The following is a 20,844-nucleotide window of genomic DNA, read 5'->3' as shown; positions in this document are numbered from 1 at the left end:
ATATTTGGAAAAACAATCCAGGACATAACGGTGTCTCAGGTCAGAAATTACCCCTGGTGGTGCTTGAAAACACAACAAGCTAGCACTCAGCTATACTTCACCAGAAAGTCTCAGGAATTTGTCCCCGGTGGTGCTTGAAAACACAACAAGCTAGCACTCAGCTATACTTCACCAGAGCCTCAGATGCAAGATTTTGTCCATGGCGGTGCTGGACAACACAACAGGTTAGCACAACGGCTATACCTCGCCAAAGAACCTCAGTTCAAAATTTCATCCTTGGTGGTGCTTTATAACACAACAAGCTAGCACAACGGCTAAACTTCACCAGAGGATCTTAGCTCAAGAAATTGGCCCTGATGGTGCTTGGAAACACAACAAGCTAGCACTACGGCTAAGCTTCACCAGAGAGCCTCAAGTCAAAGTTTCATCCCTGATGGTGCTTGGAAACACAACAGGCATGCCTCGCCAGAAGAATGACGGTGCTTGAAAACACAACAAGCCATACCTCATCAGAGAGGTTCTGTTCAAGAATTTCAATCCCTGATGGTGCTTTGAAACACAGCAGGCATGCCTCGCCAGAAGAATGACGGTGCTTGAAAACACAACAGGCAATGCCTCACCAGAGAGGTTCTGTTCAACCGCTACAGAAGAGTAGTAGCCGGTCTATAACCAAACAAGTACGAAAATGTTCAGAAATAGAGTCAAAAGCAGGGTTCAAGTATATCGGTTCAAAAGCAGGGTCAATTATTTCAGGTTCAAGGAACACGGGTACGAGGAGAAACTCACTCGCCTAGCTTATGCCCAGTAATTCACACTCTCAAGCAATCATCAAACTCAAATGCACATACAGATCATATATGAATCAAGATACTTGCTCAAGAGTAAAAGAGATACCCTATTTTCAGTCAGGTCAGGTCTATCAAGTGTATGTAAGGGTACACTAGCCGATTCAAATTCAAGTCTCAAATGAGCTCAGTCTAATCGGTCTTAGACAGTTCAGATATCTCAAATCTTAACATTTACCACTCGGGTGGTGTAACCTTAATCAAACAGGAAAATTAGAAGAAAAATGCAAACCAAAACTTTTCTCAACAATTCCGGCCACCACCATAATCTATCAAAACCCTAGCCAAGAATCCAAAACTAAGAAACTGTACAGCTCAGGTCGTACGCTCTCAAGCGTAATTCAACCAAATCATATCTTACGCGTACCATTTTCAAGATTCACAACTGACGCTCCAAAAGAGCACTGAACGTACAAACCAATCCCACAGTCCGGCATCCTAAACTTTAAGCCTAGGATACACTACAAAGATCTGAAGCCTAAGCTCTGATACCACTTGTAACGACCCCACCTCCCCCTAAGGCGAACCAAAGGGTTTAGCGGACCGCCTGCCCACAGCTCTCGCCGGGACTCACTTACTTACTACATTCCTCAAGTAAATTACAAGGTACAACTCGAATAGTACATCCAATTCTCCAAAATTACATATCATAAGCGAAGCGGAAACTAGTTCTAAGCGTAGAATGTAGATATACATCCGATTCAATTCCAAATATTTATACAGGCCCAAAAGTACATAAACCAAAACCAAATCTAAACTATACAATATATACGCCATCTAGCCACACAGAGTTCCAAATACAAGTTCTTCCTTTACTGCGATTCCTGTGGGGAGAAGAAGATAATAGGGGGTGAGCTAGAAGCTCAGCGAATGACCAGTAAAATCAACAGCCAAGTATATTTCACAATAAAGCATTGATATGATGTCATGATGCAGTAATCAAATGTTCATTTATTGCTCATGTGAGCCAGTGAAGCTCTTTACTTAAATATCCAACGCTCGTTTAGATCAGGTAACCGTGAAACAGAAGTAAGGAGCCATCGTGCTCCCAAGAATGTGTAAACAGTAGTGGAGACATTGGTTCTAAGCACAAGACTTTCCAGGAACTCATTGGAGCCAAATTATGTCATGGCACACACACAAACACAATGATATGCAATTGTGCAATCAATGCAAGAATCATTTCAAAAGTAACCTTTGAGAAGTAGTGGAGGGATCACTCACCAACTACAGCGCAGGAACTATCCATCATATCTCATTGCCATGCTCAAGTCCAAGCCCTAAAGTACAATGACCATGTCAAGCAAAAGAAAATCTAAAACCAGCAAGTTCCTATCACCTTTTTAGCATTTTAATCACGAGTAAAGTTACACTTATCCACTTGAAACGAACCTTATGGCGTTACAAAGCTAAGACATATCCCAACATTTCCTATGCAGACCTCCAAAGCCAAATCATACATTTTCAGGGTCAAAACCCGAATTCTTAGAGGAAAGTAGAAACTGTCCGTGAAACAGGCTTAAGGCCAGTCAAGGGTATCTCGGTAAATCTGAAAATTTTGCAGGTAACCAGCTAACTCATGTATCTGCAAGTTCCATGTTTTGAGCAAGGGCCGATTCAGTCTCTTTCAAGGTCAAACATACGGTGCAAAAATAGGACAGATTATATGCACACATAAGTGAAACAGCTATACAGTAGCAATTTATAACTTAAACGATCGAATACAGTCGAAATCGGACGAAACGGCTGGAATGGTAACAAAATAACAAAAATAATCCTAAACGGTCCAAAATGGCTAAAACGGTTGAGAAATGTACGTGCGTGTACGCGGAAATGCAAATGGTACAACTTGGGTTACACGATTTTTGACCATAACTGGAGCCATAGTCAATTGCTTCTTAAGCTCTTGGACGCTACCTGGACATATCATTTGAATCGATAGTACAAGGAAAACGAGTTTGCATTGGTCATTATGTTTCTTTTTTTCCCCAAGGGTACAAGTTCGGCCGAGTCCTAACGTATAACCCTCGATAACAAAGCAGTAACGGTTCTCGCTAGTTCAAGTGATAATCACTTAACCTTTACTCAAGTTGCAAGTATAGTTTCCTAGTCCTCGAGTATAAATTCGGGCAGCATGTCCTTTGTGTTTACCTATTTTTCCAGCCATTTAGGCTTCATTATTTTTCCTCAGTCACAACCCAAAGTCACACATATCATAATTCAAGTCAAAAGCCGTTCCATAGGCTCATAATATCATAAGAATAAGAATCACAATAATAACAAGTGCAGAAATACAATCTAGCACAAGACAGATTTGACGTGTGGATGCGGAAATAACATATCCGAGGCTACGCTTATCAGATTAAAGCGCAACCTATGCCGTTTCGAAGCTAAGACACAGGGTTACAATGTTCATGAAGGTCACTTAGTCCAGTTCCTAATGTAACTTAGTCAAATCCTCAAATTACAGAACCAAAATCCAATTCATCGGCTATTTAACCACATTGCACTGTAATGGTCATATCTCAGGTTAAAAAATTCCGATTAAGGTGTTATTGGAGGCATTTGAAAGATAAGTCAGAATACTACAACTTTTATGTTTTGGAAAAAAGCTAAATCAGTACGGATCCTAGTGGAAAAACGTGATAAACTGGACAAACTGACCAAACGGACTGCTGGGGAAAACTTAAAACAGTAAGGGTATTTTGGACTTTTCACGACCTACGTTGCTCCGATTGAGCTGAAATGTTTTAGGAACCTATAAAACACCATTACCTACAACTTTCATGTTTTGACCTAAGGCCAATTCGGCCTCTAACATAGGGCTACAAAACCGGACAGAAAGATGTGTAAAATTTTCCAGATTCTGGAATTTTTGGTATTGAATGGAACTTTCTCAATTTTCTTGTTCTAATCACTACCAAAGCCCCTTTTATAACCTTATTTACAACATGTGCAACCACAGAGCAAGTTTAGGCAGAAAACTATGAAACCCTAACTTGCTTATTCATCCCAAATTCATCACAACCACTTGCATAATCATGAAATCAAGCCAAAACTTAAGCTAAAAAAAAACATCTTAAAGCAAGATTTAAAGCAACAAGGATCATGATCAGATGTTTATACCTCAAAAGCAAGGCTTGGATGAGTGATAGTTCACTCCCTTTGAAATTTCTTGGTTCCTCAAGCTTCCCAACTCACACTTAGCACTTTAATCGGTTTGGAAATTTAATTTGTCACTTGGTTGGTTAGAATCAAGAAGAAGGAATTGTTTCTTGCTCCCACTTTCTCTCTCTCTCTTGGTCGACCAGCTGCTGGAAAATGAAGAGGAAAGTGCAGAAAATTGGTTTAAGAAGGCTAGTTGATCACTTGGCCAAGAAACTCTAGGGTGGCGACAAGTGTCGCCACCACCACCTTTCATTTTTCTCTTTCTTTTCCTTGCTATTTTTAGTCCACATTTTCGGTCAAGCTAGCTGGCAATGAGGGGGAAATATTTTGCTCAAGTATTAATGCTCATGTGATAAGAAAGTGGTGGTCAAGTGGTGCGTTCAAAGGGTAGTGCGCGGGACCCGCCGATTCGCGCCGTTTTTCTTAAAAACTCACGTACTAGGGTTTTTACTTCCCATTCACTACCCTTATATCATTGCTACTAATCACATATTATTTCTCACTTAAAAGCCACTTTTAATCTCCAAATTTAATCCTTACTCTGTACCGAAAATTCATCTGGCGAAAAATCGCGAAAACCCCAATTTTGCTCTAATCTTGAAACCAAAAGTGAAGCCCTACTTTCTAGGTTCATTGGCACTTATTGTGGGGCGATTGAGTAGTAGGGCCATTATAAAGTGGTATTTGGTAAAGAAAAGGAAATTTTTAAGAAAAATATAAGGAATTTGCACGGCTTCTGGCCGGATTCTCCACAAAACACTATTCACCAGAAATTTTTCCCTTTTCTTCTGCCTCGGGGCGTCACAAACTCCCCTCCTTAAAAGAATGTCGTCCTCGACATTCCAACTTGTACTAATCAGATCAAAATAGTTCTCGAAAGTCGATCACGTATTAAGAATCATTTCAATCTCGCTTATCATAATCAAATACTAATCAGATCAAATATCTCAAAGGTCAATCACATACTAAGAATCACTTATCACAATCAAGTACTAAAAGTACTCCAATCCAACTTATCAAATAATCTTGATCCAATAGATAGTCAGACGAGTAACTGGATACATATAAAAAAGGGGGCTCGAAATTAGACTTAAAGTCCCTGATATTTGGAAAAACAATCCAGGACATAACGGTGTCTCAGGTCAGAAATTACCCCTGGTGGTGCTTGAAAACACAACAAGCTAGCACTCAGCTATACTTCACCAGAAAGTCTCAGGAATTTGTCCCCGGTGGTGCTTGAAAACACAACAAGCTAGCACTCAGCTATACTTCACCAGAGCCTCAGATGCAAGATTTTGTCCATGGCGGTGCTGGACAACACAACAGGTTAGCACAACGGCTATACCTCGCCAAAGAACCTCAGTTCAAAATTTCATCCTTGGTGGTGCTTTATAACACAACAAGCTAGCACAACGGCTAAACTTCACCAGAGGATCTTAGCTCAAGAAATTGGCCCTGATGGTGCTTGGAAACACAACAAGCTAGCACTACGGCTAAGCTTCACCAGAGAGCCTCAAGTCAAAGTTTCATCCCTGATGGTGCTTGGAAACACAACAGGCATGCCTCGCCAGAAGAATGACGGTGCTTGAAAACACAACAAGCCATACCTCATCAGAGAGGTTCTGTTCAAGAATTTCAATCCCTGATGGTGCTTTGAAACACAGCAGGCATGCCTCGCCAGAAGAATGACGGTGCTTGAAAACACAACAGGCAATGCCTCACCAGAGAGGTTCTGTTCAACCGCTACAGAAGAGTAGTAGCCGGTCTATAACCAAACAAGTACGAAAATGTTCAGAAATAGAGTCAAAAGCAGGGTTCAAGTATATCGGTTCAAAAGCAGGGTCAATTATTTCAGGTTCAAGGAACACGGGTACGAGGAGAAACTCACTCGCCTAGCTTATGCCCAGTAATTCACACTCTCAAGCAATCATCAAACTCAAATGCACATACAGATCATATATGAATCAAGATACTTGCTCAAGAGTAAAAGAGATACCCTATTTTCAGTCAGGTCAGGTCTATCAAGTGTATGTAAGGGTACACTAGCCGATTCAAATTCAAGTCTCAAATGAGCTCAGTCTAATCGGTCTTAGACAGTTCAGATATCTCAAATCTTAACATTTACCACTCGGGTGGTGTAACCTTAATCAAACAGGAAAATTAGAAGAAAAATGCAAACCAAAACTTTTCTCAACAATTCCGGCCACCACCATAATCTATCAAAACCCTAGCCAAGAATCCAAAACTAAGAAACTGTACAGCTCAGGTCGTACGCTCTCAAGCGTAATTCAACCAAATCATATCTTACGCGTACCATTTTCAAGATTCACAACTGACGCTCCAAAAGAGCACTGAACGTACAAACCAATCCCACAGTCCGGCATCCTAAACTTTAAGCCTAGGATACACTACAAAGATCTGAAGCCTAAGCTCTGATACCACTTGTAACGACCCCACCTCCCCCTAAGGCGAACCAAAGGGTTTAGCGGACCGCCTGCCCACAGCTCTCGCCGGGACTCACTTACTTACTACATTCCTCAAGTAAATTACAAGGTACAACTCGAATAGTACATCCAATTCTCCAAAATTACATATCATAAGCGAAGCGGAAACTAGTTCTAAGCGTAGAATGTAGATATACATCCGATTCAATTCCAAATATTTATACAGGCCCAAAAGTACATAAACCAAAACCAAATCTAAACTATACAATATATACGCCATCTAGCCACACAGAGTTCCAAATACAAGTTCTTCCTTTACTGCGATTCCTGTGGGGAGAAGAAGATAATAGGGGGTGAGCTAGAAGCTCAGCGAATGACCAGTAAAATCAACAGCCAAGTATATTTCACAATAAAGCATTGATATGATGTCATGATGCAGTAATCAAATGTTCATTTATTGCTCATGTGAGCCAGTGAAGCTCTTTACTTAAATATCCAACGCTCGTTTAGATCAGGTAACCGTGAAACAGAAGTAAGGAGCCATCGTGCTCCCAAGAATGTGTAAACAGTAGTGGAGACATTGGTTCTAAGCACAAGACTTTCCAGGAACTCATTGGAGCCAAATTATGTCATGGCACACACACAAACACAATGATATGCAATTGTGCAATCAATGCAAGAATCATTTCAAAAGTAACCTTTGAGAAGTAGTGGAGGGATCACTCACCAACTACAGCGCAGGAACTATCCATCATATCTCATTGCCATGCTCAAGTCCAAGCCCTAAAGTACAATGACCATGTCAAGCAAAAGAAAATCTAAAACCAGCAAGTTCCTATCACCTTTTTAGCATTTTAATCACGAGTAAAGTTACACTTATCCACTTGAAACGAACCTTATGGCGTTACAAAGCTAAGACATATCCCAACATTTCCTATGCAGACCTCCAAAGCCAAATCATACATTTTCAGGGTCAAAACCCGAATTCTTAGAGGAAAGTAGAAACTGTCCGTGAAACAGGCTTAAGGCCAGTCAAGGGTATCTCGGTAAATCTGAAAATTTTGCAGGTAACCAGCTAACTCATGTATCTGCAAGTTCCATGTTTTGAGCAAGGGCCGATTCAGTCTCTTTCAAGGTCAAACATACGGTGCAAAAATAGGACAGATTATATGCACACATAAGTGAAACAGCTATACAGTAGCAATTTATAACTTAAACGATCGAATACAGTCGAAATCGGACGAAACGGCTGGAATGGTAACAAAATAACAAAAATAATCCTAAACGGTCCAAAATGGCTAAAACGGTTGAGAAATGTACGTGCGTGTACGCGGAAATGCAAATGGTACAACTTGGGTTACACGATTTTTGACCATAACTGGAGCCATAGTCAATTGCTTCTTAAGCTCTTGGACGCTACCTGGACATATCATTTGAATCGATAGTACAAGGAAAACGAGTTTGCATTGGTCATTATGTTTCTTTTTTTCCCCAAGGGTACAAGTTCGGCCGAGTCCTAACGTATAACCCTCGATAACAAAGCAGTAACGGTTCTCGCTAGTTCAAGTGATAATCACTTAACCTTTACTCAAGTTGCAAGTATAGTTTCCTAGTCCTCGAGTATAAATTCGGGCAGCATGTCCTTTGTGTTTACCTATTTTTCCAGCCATTTAGGCTTCATTATTTTTCCTCAGTCACAACCCAAAGTCACACATATCATAATTCAAGTCAAAAGCCGTTCCATAGGCTCATAATATCATAAGAATAAGAATCACAATAATAACAAGTGCAGAAATACAATCTAGCACAAGACAGATTTGACGTGTGGATGCGGAAATAACATATCCGAGGCTACGCTTATCGGATTAAAGCGCAACCTATGCCGTTTCGAAGCTAAGACACAGGGTTACAATGTTCATGAAGGTCACTTAGTCCAGTTCCTAATGTAACTTAGTCAAATCCTCAAATTACAGAACCAAAATCCAATTCATCGGCTATTTAACCACATTGCACTGTAATGGTCATATCTCAGGTTAAAAAATTCCGATTAAGGTGTTATTGGAGGCATTTGAAAGATAAGTCAGAATACTACAACTTTTATGTTTTGGAAAAAAGCTAAATCAGTACGGATCCTAGTGGAAAAACGTGATAAACTGGACAAACTGACCAAACGGACTGCTGGGGAAAACTTAAAACAGTAAGGGTATTTTGGACTTTTCACGACCTACGTTGCTCCGATTGAGCTGAAATGTTTTAGGAACCTATAAAACACCATTACCTACAACTTTCATGTTTTGACCTAAGGCCAATTCGGCCTCTAACATAGGGCTACAAAACCGGACAGAAAGATGGGTAAAATTTTCCAGATTCTGGAATTTTTGGTATTGAATGGAACTTTCTCAATTTTCTTGTTCTAATCACTACCAAAGCCCCTTTTATAACCTTATTTACAACATGTGCAACCACAGAGCAAGTTTAGGCAGAAAACTATGAAACCCTAACTTGCTTATTCATCCCAAATTCATCACAACCACTTGCATAATCATGAAATCAAGCCAAAACTTAAGCTAAAAAAAAACATCTTAAAGCAAGATTTAAAGCAACAAGGATCATGATCAGATGTTTATACCTCAAAAGCAAGGCTTGGATGAGTGATAGTTCACTCCCTTTGAAATTTCTTGGTTCCTCAAGCTTCCCAACTCACACTTAGCACTTTAATCGGTTTGGAAATTTAATTTGTCACTTGGTTGGTTAGAATCAAGAAGAAGGAATTGTTTCTTGCTCCCACTTTCTCTCTCTCTCTTGGTCGACCAGCTGCTGGAAAATGAAGAGGAAAGTGCAGAAAATTGGTTTAAGAAGGCTAGTTGATCACTTGGCCAAGAAACTCTAGGGTGGCGACAAGTGTCGCCACCACCACCTTTCATTTTTCTCTTTCTTTTCCTTGCTATTTTTAGTCCACATTTTCGGTCAAGCTAGCTGGCAATGAGGGGGAAATATTTTGCTCAAGTATTAATGCTCATGTGATAAGAAAGTGGTGGTCAAGTGGTGCGTTCAAAGGGTAGTGCGCGGGACCCGCCGATTCGCGCCGTTTTTCTTAAAAACTCACGTACTAGGGTTTTTACTTCCCATTCACTACCCTTATATCATTGCTACTAATCACATATTATTTCTCACTTAAAAGCCACTTTTAATCTCCAAATTTAATCCTTACTCTGTACCGAAAATTCATCTGGCGAAAAATCGCGAAAACCCCAATTTTGCTCTAATCTTGAAACCAAAAGTGAAGCCCTACTTTCTAGGTTCATTGGCACTTATTGTGGGGCGATTGAGTAGTAGGGCCATTATAAAGTGGTATTTGGTAAAGAAAAGGAAATTTTTAAGAAAAATATAAGGAATTTGCACGGCTTCTGGCCGGATTCTCCACAAAACACTATTCACCAGAAATTTTTCCCTTTTCTTCTGCCTCGGGGCGTCACAAACTCCCCTCCTTAAAAGAATGTCGTCCTCGACATTCCAACTTGTACTAATCAGATCAAAATAGTTCTCGAAAGTCGATCACGTATTAAGAATCATTTCAATCTCGCTTATCATAATCAAATACTAATCAGATCAAATATCTCAAAGGTCAATCACATACTAAGAATCACTTATCACAATCAAGTACTAAAAGTACTCCAATCCAACTTATCAAATAATCTTGATCCAATAGATAGTCAGACGAGTAACTGGATACATATAAAAAAGGGGGCTCGAAATTAGACTTAAAGTCCCTGATATTTGGAAAAACAATCCAGGACATAACGGTGTCTCAGGTCAGAAATTACCCCTGGTGGTGCTTGAAAACACAACAAGCTAGCACTCAGCTATACTTCACCAGAAAGTCTCAGGAATTTGTCCCCGGTGGTGCTTGAAAACACAACAAGCTAGCACTCAGCTATACTTCACCAGAGCCTCAGATGCAAGATTTTGTCCATGGCGGTGCTGGACAACACAACAGGTTAGCACAACGGCTATACCTCGCCAAAGAACCTCAGTTCAAAATTTCATCCTTGGTGGTGCTTTATAACACAACAAGCTAGCACAACGGCTAAACTTCACCAGAGGATCTTAGCTCAAGAAATTGGCCCTGATGGTGCTTGGAAACACAACAAGCTAGCACTACGGCTAAGCTTCACCAGAGAGCCTCAAGTCAAAGTTTCATCCCTGATGGTGCTTGGAAACACAACAGGCATGCCTCGCCAGAAGAATGACGGTGCTTGAAAACACAACAAGCCATACCTCATCAGAGAGGTTCTGTTCAAGAATTTCAATCCCTGATGGTGCTTTGAAACACAGCAGGCATGCCTCGCCAGAAGAATGACGGTGCTTGAAAACACAACAGGCAATGCCTCACCAGAGAGGTTCTGTTCAACCGCTACAGAAGAGTAGTAGCCGGTCTATAACCAAACAAGTACGAAAATGTTCAGAAATAGAGTCAAAAGCAGGGTTCAAGTATATCGGTTCAAAAGCAGGGTCAATTATTTCAGGTTCAAGGAACACGGGTACGAGGAGAAACTCACTCGCCTAGCTTATGCCCAGTAATTCACACTCTCAAGCAATCATCAAACTCAAATGCACATACAGATCATATATGAATCAAGATACTTGCTCAAGAGTAAAAGAGATACCCTATTTTCAGTCAGGTCAGGTCTATCAAGTGTATGTAAGGGTACACTAGCCGATTCAAATTCAAGTCTCAAATGAGCTCAGTCTAATCGGTCTTAGACAGTTCAGATATCTCAAATCTTAACATTTACCACTCGGGTGGTGTAACCTTAATCAAACAGGAAAATTAGAAGAAAAATGCAAACCAAAACTTTTCTCAACAATTCCGGCCACCACCATAATCTATCAAAACCCTAGCCAAGAATCCAAAACTAAGAAACTGTACAGCTCAGGTCGTACGCTCTCAAGCGTAATTCAACCAAATCATATCTTACGCGTACCATTTTCAAGATTCACAACTGACGCTCCAAAAGAGCACTGAACGTACAAACCAATCCCACAGTCCGGCATCCTAAACTTTAAGCCTAGGATACACTACAAAGATCTGAAGCCTAAGCTCTGATACCACTTGTAACGACCCCACCTCCCCCTAAGGCGAACCAAAGGGTTTAGCGGACCGCCTGCCCACAGCTCTCGCCGGGACTCACTTACTTACTACATTCCTCAAGTAAATTACAAGGTACAACTCGAATAGTACATCCAATTCTCCAAAATTACATATCATAAGCGAAGCGGAAACTAGTTCTAAGCGTAGAATGTAGATATACATCCGATTCAATTCCAAATATTTATACAGGCCCAAAAGTACATAAACCAAAACCAAATCTAAACTATACAATATATACGCCATCTAGCCACACAGAGTTCCAAATACAAGTTCTTCCTTTACTGCGATTCCTGTGGGGAGAAGAAGATAATAGGGGGTGAGCTAGAAGCTCAGCGAATGACCAGTAAAATCAACAGCCAAGTATATTTCACAATAAAGCATTGATATGATGTCATGATGCAGTAATCAAATGTTCATTTATTGCTCATGTGAGCCAGTGAAGCTCTTTACTTAAATATCCAACGCTCGTTTAGATCAGGTAACCGTGAAACAGAAGTAAGGAGCCATCGTGCTCCCAAGAATGTGTAAACAGTAGTGGAGACATTGGTTCTAAGCACAAGACTTTCCAGGAACTCATTGGAGCCAAATTATGTCATGGCACACACACAAACACAATGATATGCAATTGTGCAATCAATGCAAGAATCATTTCAAAAGTAACCTTTGAGAAGTAGTGGAGGGATCACTCACCAACTACAGCGCAGGAACTATCCATCATATCTCATTGCCATGCTCAAGTCCAAGCCCTAAAGTACAATGACCATGTCAAGCAAAAGAAAATCTAAAACCAGCAAGTTCCTATCACCTTTTTAGCATTTTAATCACGAGTAAAGTTACACTTATCCACTTGAAACGAACCTTATGGCGTTACAAAGCTAAGACATATCCCAACATTTCCTATGCAGACCTCCAAAGCCAAATCATACATTTTCAGGGTCAAAACCCGAATTCTTAGAGGAAAGTAGAAACTGTCCGTGAAACAGGCTTAAGGCCAGTCAAGGGTATCTCGGTAAATCTGAAAATTTTGCAGGTAACCAGCTAACTCATGTATCTGCAAGTTCCATGTTTTGAGCAAGGGCCGATTCAGTCTCTTTCAAGGTCAAACATACGGTGCAAAAATAGGACAGATTATATGCACACATAAGTGAAACAGCTATACAGTAGCAATTTATAACTTAAACGATCGAATACAGTCGAAATCGGACGAAACGGCTGGAATGGTAACAAAATAACAAAAATAATCCTAAACGGTCCAAAATGGCTAAAACGGTTGAGAAATGTACGTGCGTGTACGCGGAAATGCAAATGGTACAACTTGGGTTACACGATTTTTGACCATAACTGGAGCCATAGTCAATTGCTTCTTAAGCTCTTGGACGCTACCTGGACATATCATTTGAATCGATAGTACAAGGAAAACGAGTTTGCATTGGTCATTATGTTTCTTTTTTTCCCCAAGGGTACAAGTTCGGCCGAGTCCTAACGTATAACCCTCGATAACAAAGCAGTAACGGTTCTCGCTAGTTCAAGTGATAATCACTTAACCTTTACTCAAGTTGCAAGTATAGTTTCCTAGTCCTCGAGTATAAATTCGGGCAGCATGTCCTTTGTGTTTACCTATTTTTCCAGCCATTTAGGCTTCATTATTTTTCCTCAGTCACAACCCAAAGTCACACATATCATAATTCAAGTCAAAAGCCGTTCCATAGGCTCATAATATCATAAGAATAAGAATCACAATAATAACAAGTGCAGAAATACAATCTAGCACAAGACAGATTTGACGTGTGGATGCGGAAATAACATATCCGAGGCTACGCTTATCGGATTAAAGCGTAACCTATGCCGTTTCGAAGCTAAGACACAGGGTTACAATGTTCATGAAGGTCACTTAGTCCAGTTCCTAATGTAACTTAGTCAAATCCTCAAATTACAGAACCAAAATCCAATTCATCGGCTATTTAACCACATTGCACTGTAATGGTCATATCTCAGGTTAAAAAATTCCGATTAAGGTGTTATTGGAGGCATTTGAAAGATAAGTCAGAATACTACAACTTTTATGTTTTGGAAAAAAGCTAAATCAGTACGGATCCTAGTGGAAAAACGTGATAAACTGGACAAACTGACCAAACGGACTGCTGGGGAAAACTTAAAACAGTAAGGGTATTTTGGACTTTTCACGACCTACGTTGCTCCGATTGAGCTGAAATGTTTTAGGAACCTATAAAACACCATTACCTACAACTTTCATGTTTTGACCTAAGGCCAATTCGGCCTCTAACATAGGGCTACAAAACCGGACAGAAAGATGGGTAAAATTTTCCAGATTCTGGAATTTTTGGTATTGAATGGAACTTTCTCAATTTTCTTGTTCTAATCACTACCAAAGCCCCTTTTATAACCTTATTTACAACATGTGCAACCACAGAGCAAGTTTAGGCAGAAAACTATGAAACCCTAACTTGCTTATTCATCCCAAATTCATCACAACCACTTGCATAATCATGAAATCAAGCCAAAACTTAAGCTAAAAAAAAACATCTTAAAGCAAGATTTAAAGCAACAAGGATCATGATCAGATGTTTATACCTCAAAAGCAAGGCTTGGATGAGTGATAGTTCACTCCCTTTGAAATTTCTTGGTTCCTCAAGCTTCCCAACTCACACTTAGCACTTTAATCGGTTTGGAAATTTAATTTGTCACTTGGTTGGTTAGAATCAAGAAGAAGGAATTGTTTCTTGCTCCCACTTTCTCTCTCTCTCTTGGTCGACCAGCTGCTGGAAAATGAAGAGGAAAGTGCAGAAAATTGGTTTAAGAAGGCTAGTTGATCACTTGGCCAAGAAACTCTAGGGTGGCGACAAGTGTCGCCACCACCACCTTTCATTTTTCTCTTTCTTTTCCTTGCTATTTTTAGTCCACATTTTCGGTCAAGCTAGCTGGCAATGAGGGGGAAATATTTTGCTCAAGTATTAATGCTCATGTGATAAGAAAGTGGTGGTCAAGTGGTGCGTTCAAAGGGTAGTGCGCGGGACCCGCCGATTCGCGCCGTTTTTCTTAAAAACTCACGTACTAGGGTTTTTACTTCCCATTCACTACCCTTATATCATTGCTACTAATCACATATTATTTCTCACTTAAAAGCCACTTTTAATCTCCAAATTTAATCCTTACTCTGTACCGAAAATTCATCCGGCGAAAAATCGCGAAAACCCCAATTTTGCTCTAATCTTGAAACCAAAAGTGAAGCCCTACTTTCTAGGTTCATTGGCACTTATTGTGGGGCGATTGAGTAGTAGGGCCATTATAAAGTGGTATTTGGTAAAGAAAAGGAAATTTTTAAGAAAAATATAAGGAATTTGCACGGCTTCTGGCCGGATTCTCCACAAAACACTATTCACCAGAAATTTTTCCCTTTTCTTCTGCCTCGGGGCGTCACAAACTCCCCTCCTTAAAAGAATGTCGTCCTCGACATTCCAACTTGTACTAATCAGATCAAAATAGTTCTCGAAAGTCGATCACGTATTAAGAATCATTTCAATCTCGCTTATCATAATCAAATACTAATCAGATCAAATATCTCAAAGGTCAATCACATACTAAGAATCACTTATCACAATCAAGTACTAAAAGTACTCCAATCCAACTTATCAAATAATCTTGATCCAATAGATAGTCAGACGAGTAACTGGATACATATAAAAAAGGGGGCTCGAAATTAGACTTAAAGTCCCTGATATTTGGAAAAACAATCCAGGACATAACGGTGTCTCAGGTCAGAAATTACCCCTGGTGGTGCTTGAAAACACAACAAGCTAGCACTCAGCTATACTTCACCAGAAAGTCTCAGGAATTTGTCCCCGGTGGTGCTTGAAAACACAACAAGCTAGCGCTCAGCTATACTTCACCAGAGCCTCAGATGCAAGATTTTGTCCATGGCGGTGCTGGACAACACAACAGGTTAGCACAACGGCTATACCTCGCCAAAGAACCTCAGTTCAAAATTTCATCCTTGGTGGTGCTTTATAACACAACAAGCTAGCACAACGGCTAAACTTCACCAGAGGATCTTAGCTCAAGAAATTGGCCCTGATGGTGCTTGGAAACACAACAAGCTAGCACTACGGCTAAGCTTCACCAGAGAGCCTCAAGTCAAAGTTTCATCCCTGATGGTGCTTGGAAACACAACAGGCATGCCTCGCCAGAAGAATGACGGTGCTTGAAAACACAACAAGCCATACCTCATCAGAGAGGTTCTGTTCAAGAATTTCAATCCCTGATGGTGCTTTGAAACACAGCAGGCATGCCTCGCCAGAAGAATGACGGTGCTTGAAAACACAACAGGCAATGCCTCACCAGAGAGGTTCTGTTCAACCGCTACAGAAGAGTAGTAGCCGGTCTATAACCAAACAAGTACGAAAATGTTCAGAAATAGAGTCAAAAGCAGGGTTCAAGTATATCGGTTCAAAAGCAGGGTCAATTATTTCAGGTTCAAGGAACACGGGTACGAGGAGAAACTCACTCGCCTAGCTTATGCCCAGTAATTCACACTCTCAAGCAATCATCAAACTCAAATGCACATACAGATCATATATGAATCAAGATACTTGCTCAAGAGTAAAAGAGATACCCTATTTTCAGTCAGGTCAGGTCTATCAAGTGTATGTAAGGGTACACTAGCCGATTCAAATTCAAGTCTCAAATGAGCTCAGTCTAATCGGTCTTAGACAGTTCAGATATCTCAAATCTTAACATTTACCACTCGGGTGGTGTAACCTTAATCAAACAGGAAAATTAGAAGAAAAATGCAAACCAAAACTTTTCTCAACAATTCCGGCCACCACCATAATCTATCAAAACCCTAGCCAAGAATCCAAAACTAAGAAACTGTACAGCTCAGGTCGTACGCTCTCAAGCGTAATTCAACCAAATCATATCTTACGCGTACCATTTTCAAGATTCACAACTGACGCTCCAAAAGAGCACTGAACGTACAAACCAATCCCACAGTCCGGCATCCTAAACTTTAAGCCTAGGATACACTACAAAGATCTGAAGCCTAAGCTCTGATACCACTTGTAACGACCCCACCTCCCCCTAAGGCGAACCAAAGGGTTTAGCGGACCGCCTGCCCACAGCTCTCGCCGGGACTCACTTACTTACTACATTCCTCAAGTAAATTACAAGGTACAACTCGAATAGTACATCCAATTCTCCAAAATTACATATCATAAGCGAAGCGGAAACTAGTTCTAAGCGTAGAATGTAGATATACATCCGATTCAATTCCAAATATTTATACAGGCCCAAAAGTACATAAACCAAAACCAAATCTAAACTATACAATATATACGCCATCTAGCCACACAGAGTTCCAAATACAAGTTCTTCCTTTACTGCGATTCCTGTGGGGAGAAGAAGATAATAGGGGGTGAGCTAGAAGCTCAGCGAATGACCAGTAAAATCAACAGCCAAGTATATTTCACAATAAAGCATTGATATGATGTCATGATGCAGTAATCAAATGTTCATTTATTGCTCATGTGAGCCAGTGAAGCTCTTTACTTAAATATCCAACGCTCGTTTAGATCAGGTAACCGTGAAACAGAAGTAAGGGGCCATCGTGCTCCCAAGAATGTGTAAACAGTAGTGGAGACATTGGTTCTAAGCACAAGACTTTCCAGGAACTCATTGGAGCCAAATTATGTCATGGCACACACACAAACACAATGATATGCAATTGTGCAATCAATGCAAGAATCATTTCAAAAGTAACCTTTGAGAAGTAGTGGAGGGATCACTCACCAACTACAGCGCAGGAACTATCCATCATATCTCATTGCCATGCTCAAGTCCAAGCCCTAAAGTACAATGACCATGTCAAGCAAAAGAAAATCTAAAACCAGCAAGTTCCTATCACCTTTTTAGCATTTTAATCACGAGTAAAGTTACACTTATCCACTTGAAACGAACCTTATGGCGTTACAAAGCTAAGACATATCCCAACATTTCCTATGCAGACCTCCAAAGCCAAATCATACATTTTCAGGGTCAAAACCCGAATTCTTAGAGGAAGGTAGAAACTGTCCGTGAAACAGGCTTAAGGCCAGTCAAGGGTATCTCGGTAAATCTGAAAATTTTGCAGGTAACCAGCTAACTCATGTATCTGCAAGTTCCATGTTTTGAGCAAGGGCCGATTCAGTCTCTTTCAAGGTCAAACATACGGTGCAAAAATAGGACAGATTATATGCACACATAAGTGAAACAGCTATACAGTAGCAATTTATAACTTAAACGATCGAATACAGTCGAAATCGGACGAAACGGCTGGAATGGTAACAAAATAACAAAAATAATCCTAAACGGTCCAAAATGGCTAAAACGGTTGAGAAATGTACGTGCGTGTACGCGGAAATGCAAATGGTACAACTTGGGTTACACGATTTTTGACCATAACTGGAGCCATAGTCAATTGCTTCTTAAGCTCTTGGACGCTACCTGGACATATCATTTGAATCGATAGTACAAGGAAAACGAGTTTGCATTGGTCATTATGTTTCTTTTTTTCCCCAAGGGTACAAGTTCGGCCGAGTCCTAACGTATAACCCTCGATAACAAAGCAGTAACGGTTCTCGCTAGTTCAAGTGATAATCACTTAACCTTTACTCAAGTTGCAAGTATAGTTTCCTAGTCCTCGAGTATAAATTCGGGCAGCATGTCCTTTGTGTTTACCTATTTTTCCAGCCATTTAGGCTTCATTATTTTTCCTCAGTCACAACCCAAAGTCACACATATCATAATTCAAGTCAAAAGCCGTTCCATAGGCTCATAATATCATAAGAATAAGAATCACAATAATAACAAGTGCAGAAATACAATCTAGCACAAGACAGATTTGACGTGTGGATGCGGAAATAACATATCCGAGGCTACGCTTATCGGATTAAAGCGTAACCTATGCCGTTTCGAAGCTAAGACACAGGGTTACAATGTTCATGAAGGTCACTTAGTCCAGTTCCTAATGTAACTTAGTCAAATCCTCAAATTACAGAACCAAAATCCAATTCATCGGCTATTTAACCACATTGCACTGTAATGGTCATATCTCAGGTTAAAAAATTCCGATTAAGGTGTTATTGGAGGCATTTGAAAGATAAGTCAGAATACTACAACTTTTATGTTTTGGAAAAAAGCTAAATCAGTACGGATCCTAGTGGAAAAACGTGATAAACTGGACAAACTGACCAAACGGACTGCTGGGGAAAACTTAAAACAGTAAGGGTATTTTGGACTTTTCACGACCTACGTTGCTCCGATTGAGCTGAAATGTTTTAGGAACCTATAAAACACCATTACCTACAACTTTCATGTTTTGACCTAAGGCCAATTCGGCCTCTAACATAGGGCTACAAAACCGGACAGAAAGATGGGTAAAATTTTCCAGATTCTGGAATTTTTGGTATTGAATGGAACTTTCTCAATTTTCTTGTTCTAATCACTACCAAAGCCCCTTTTATAACCTTATTTACAACATGTGCAACCACAGAGCAAGTTTAGGCAGAAAACTATGAAACCCTAACTTGCTTATTCATCCCAAATTCATCACAACCACTTGCATAATCATGAAATCAAGCCAAAACTTAAGCTAAAAAAAAACATCTTAAAGCAAGATTTAAAGCAACAAGGATCATGATCAGATGTTTATACCTCAAAAGCAAGGCTTGGATGAGTGATAGTTCACTCCCTTTGAAATTTCTTGGTTCCTCAAGCTTCCCAACTCACACTTAGCACTTTAATCGGTTTGGAAATTTAATTTGTCACTTGGTTGGTTAGAATCAAGAAGAAGGAATTGTTTCTTGCTCCCACTTTCTCTCTCTCTCTTGGTCGACCAGCTGCTGGAAAATGAAGAGGAAAGTGCAGAAAATTGGTTTAAGAAGGCTAGTTGATCACTTGGCCAAGAAACTCTAGGGTGGCGACAAGTGTCGCCACCACCACCTTTCATTTTTCTCTTTCTTTTCCTTGCTATTTTTAGTCCACATTTTCGGTCAAGCTAGCTGGCAATGAGGGGGAAATATTTTGCTCAAGTATTAATGCTCATGTGATAAGAAAGTGGTGGTCAAGTGGTGCGTTCAAAGGGTAGTGCGCGGGACCCGCCGATTCGCGCCGTTTTTCTTAAAAACTCACGTACTAGGGTTTTTACTTCCCATTCACTACCCTTATATCATTGCTACTAATCACATATTATTTCTCACTTAAAAGCCACTTTTAATCTCCAAATTTAATCCTTACTCTGTACCGAAAATTCATCCGGCGAAAAATCGCGAAAACCCCAATTTTGCTCTAATCTTGAAACCAAAAGTGAAGCCCTACTTTCTAGGTTCATTGGCACTTATTGTGGGGCGATTGAGTAGTAGGGCCATTATAAAGTGGTATTTGGTAAAGAAAAGGAAATTTTTAAGAAAAATATAAGGAATTTGCACGGCTTCTGGCCGGATTCTCCACAAAACACTATTCACCAGAAATTTTTCCCTTTTCTTCTGCCTCGGGGCGTCACAAACTCCCCTCCTTAAAAGAATGTCGTACTCGACATTCCAACTTGTACTAATCAGATCAAAATAGTTCTCGAAAGTCGATCACGTATTAAGAATCATTTCAATCTCGCTTATCATAATCAAATACTAATCAGATCAAATATCTCAAAGGTCAATCACATACTAAGAATCACTTATCACAATCAAGTACTAAAAGTACTCCAATCCAACTTATCAAATAATCTTGATCCAATAGATAGTCAGACGAGTAACTGGATACATATAAAAAAGGGGGCTCGAAATTAGACTTAAAGTCCCTGATATTTGGAAAAACAATCCAGGACATAACGGTGTCTCAGGTCAGAAATTACCCCTGGTGGTGCTTGAAAACACAACAAGCTAGCACTCAGCTATACTTCACCAGAAAGTCTCAGGAATTTGTCCCCGGTGGTGCTTGAAAACACAACAAGCTAGCGCTCAGCTATACTTCACCAGAGCCTCAGATGCAAGATTTTGTCCATGGCGGTGCTGGACAACACAACAGGTTAGCACAACGGCTATACCTCGCCAAAGAACCTCAGTTCAAAATTTCATCCTTGGTGGTGCTTTATAACACAACAAGCTAGCACAACGGCTAAACTTCACCAGAGGATCTTAGCTCAAGAAATTGGCCCTGATGGTGCTTGGAAACACAACAAGCTAGC

This window comes from Coffea arabica, chromosome 10e (assembly GCF_036785885.1).
Source record: "Coffea arabica cultivar ET-39 chromosome 10e, Coffea Arabica ET-39 HiFi, whole genome shotgun sequence".
In the NCBI taxonomy this organism is placed as follows: domain Eukaryota; kingdom Viridiplantae; phylum Streptophyta; class Magnoliopsida; order Gentianales; family Rubiaceae; genus Coffea; species Coffea arabica.
Note: the sequence above shows the minus strand (reverse complement) of the source record.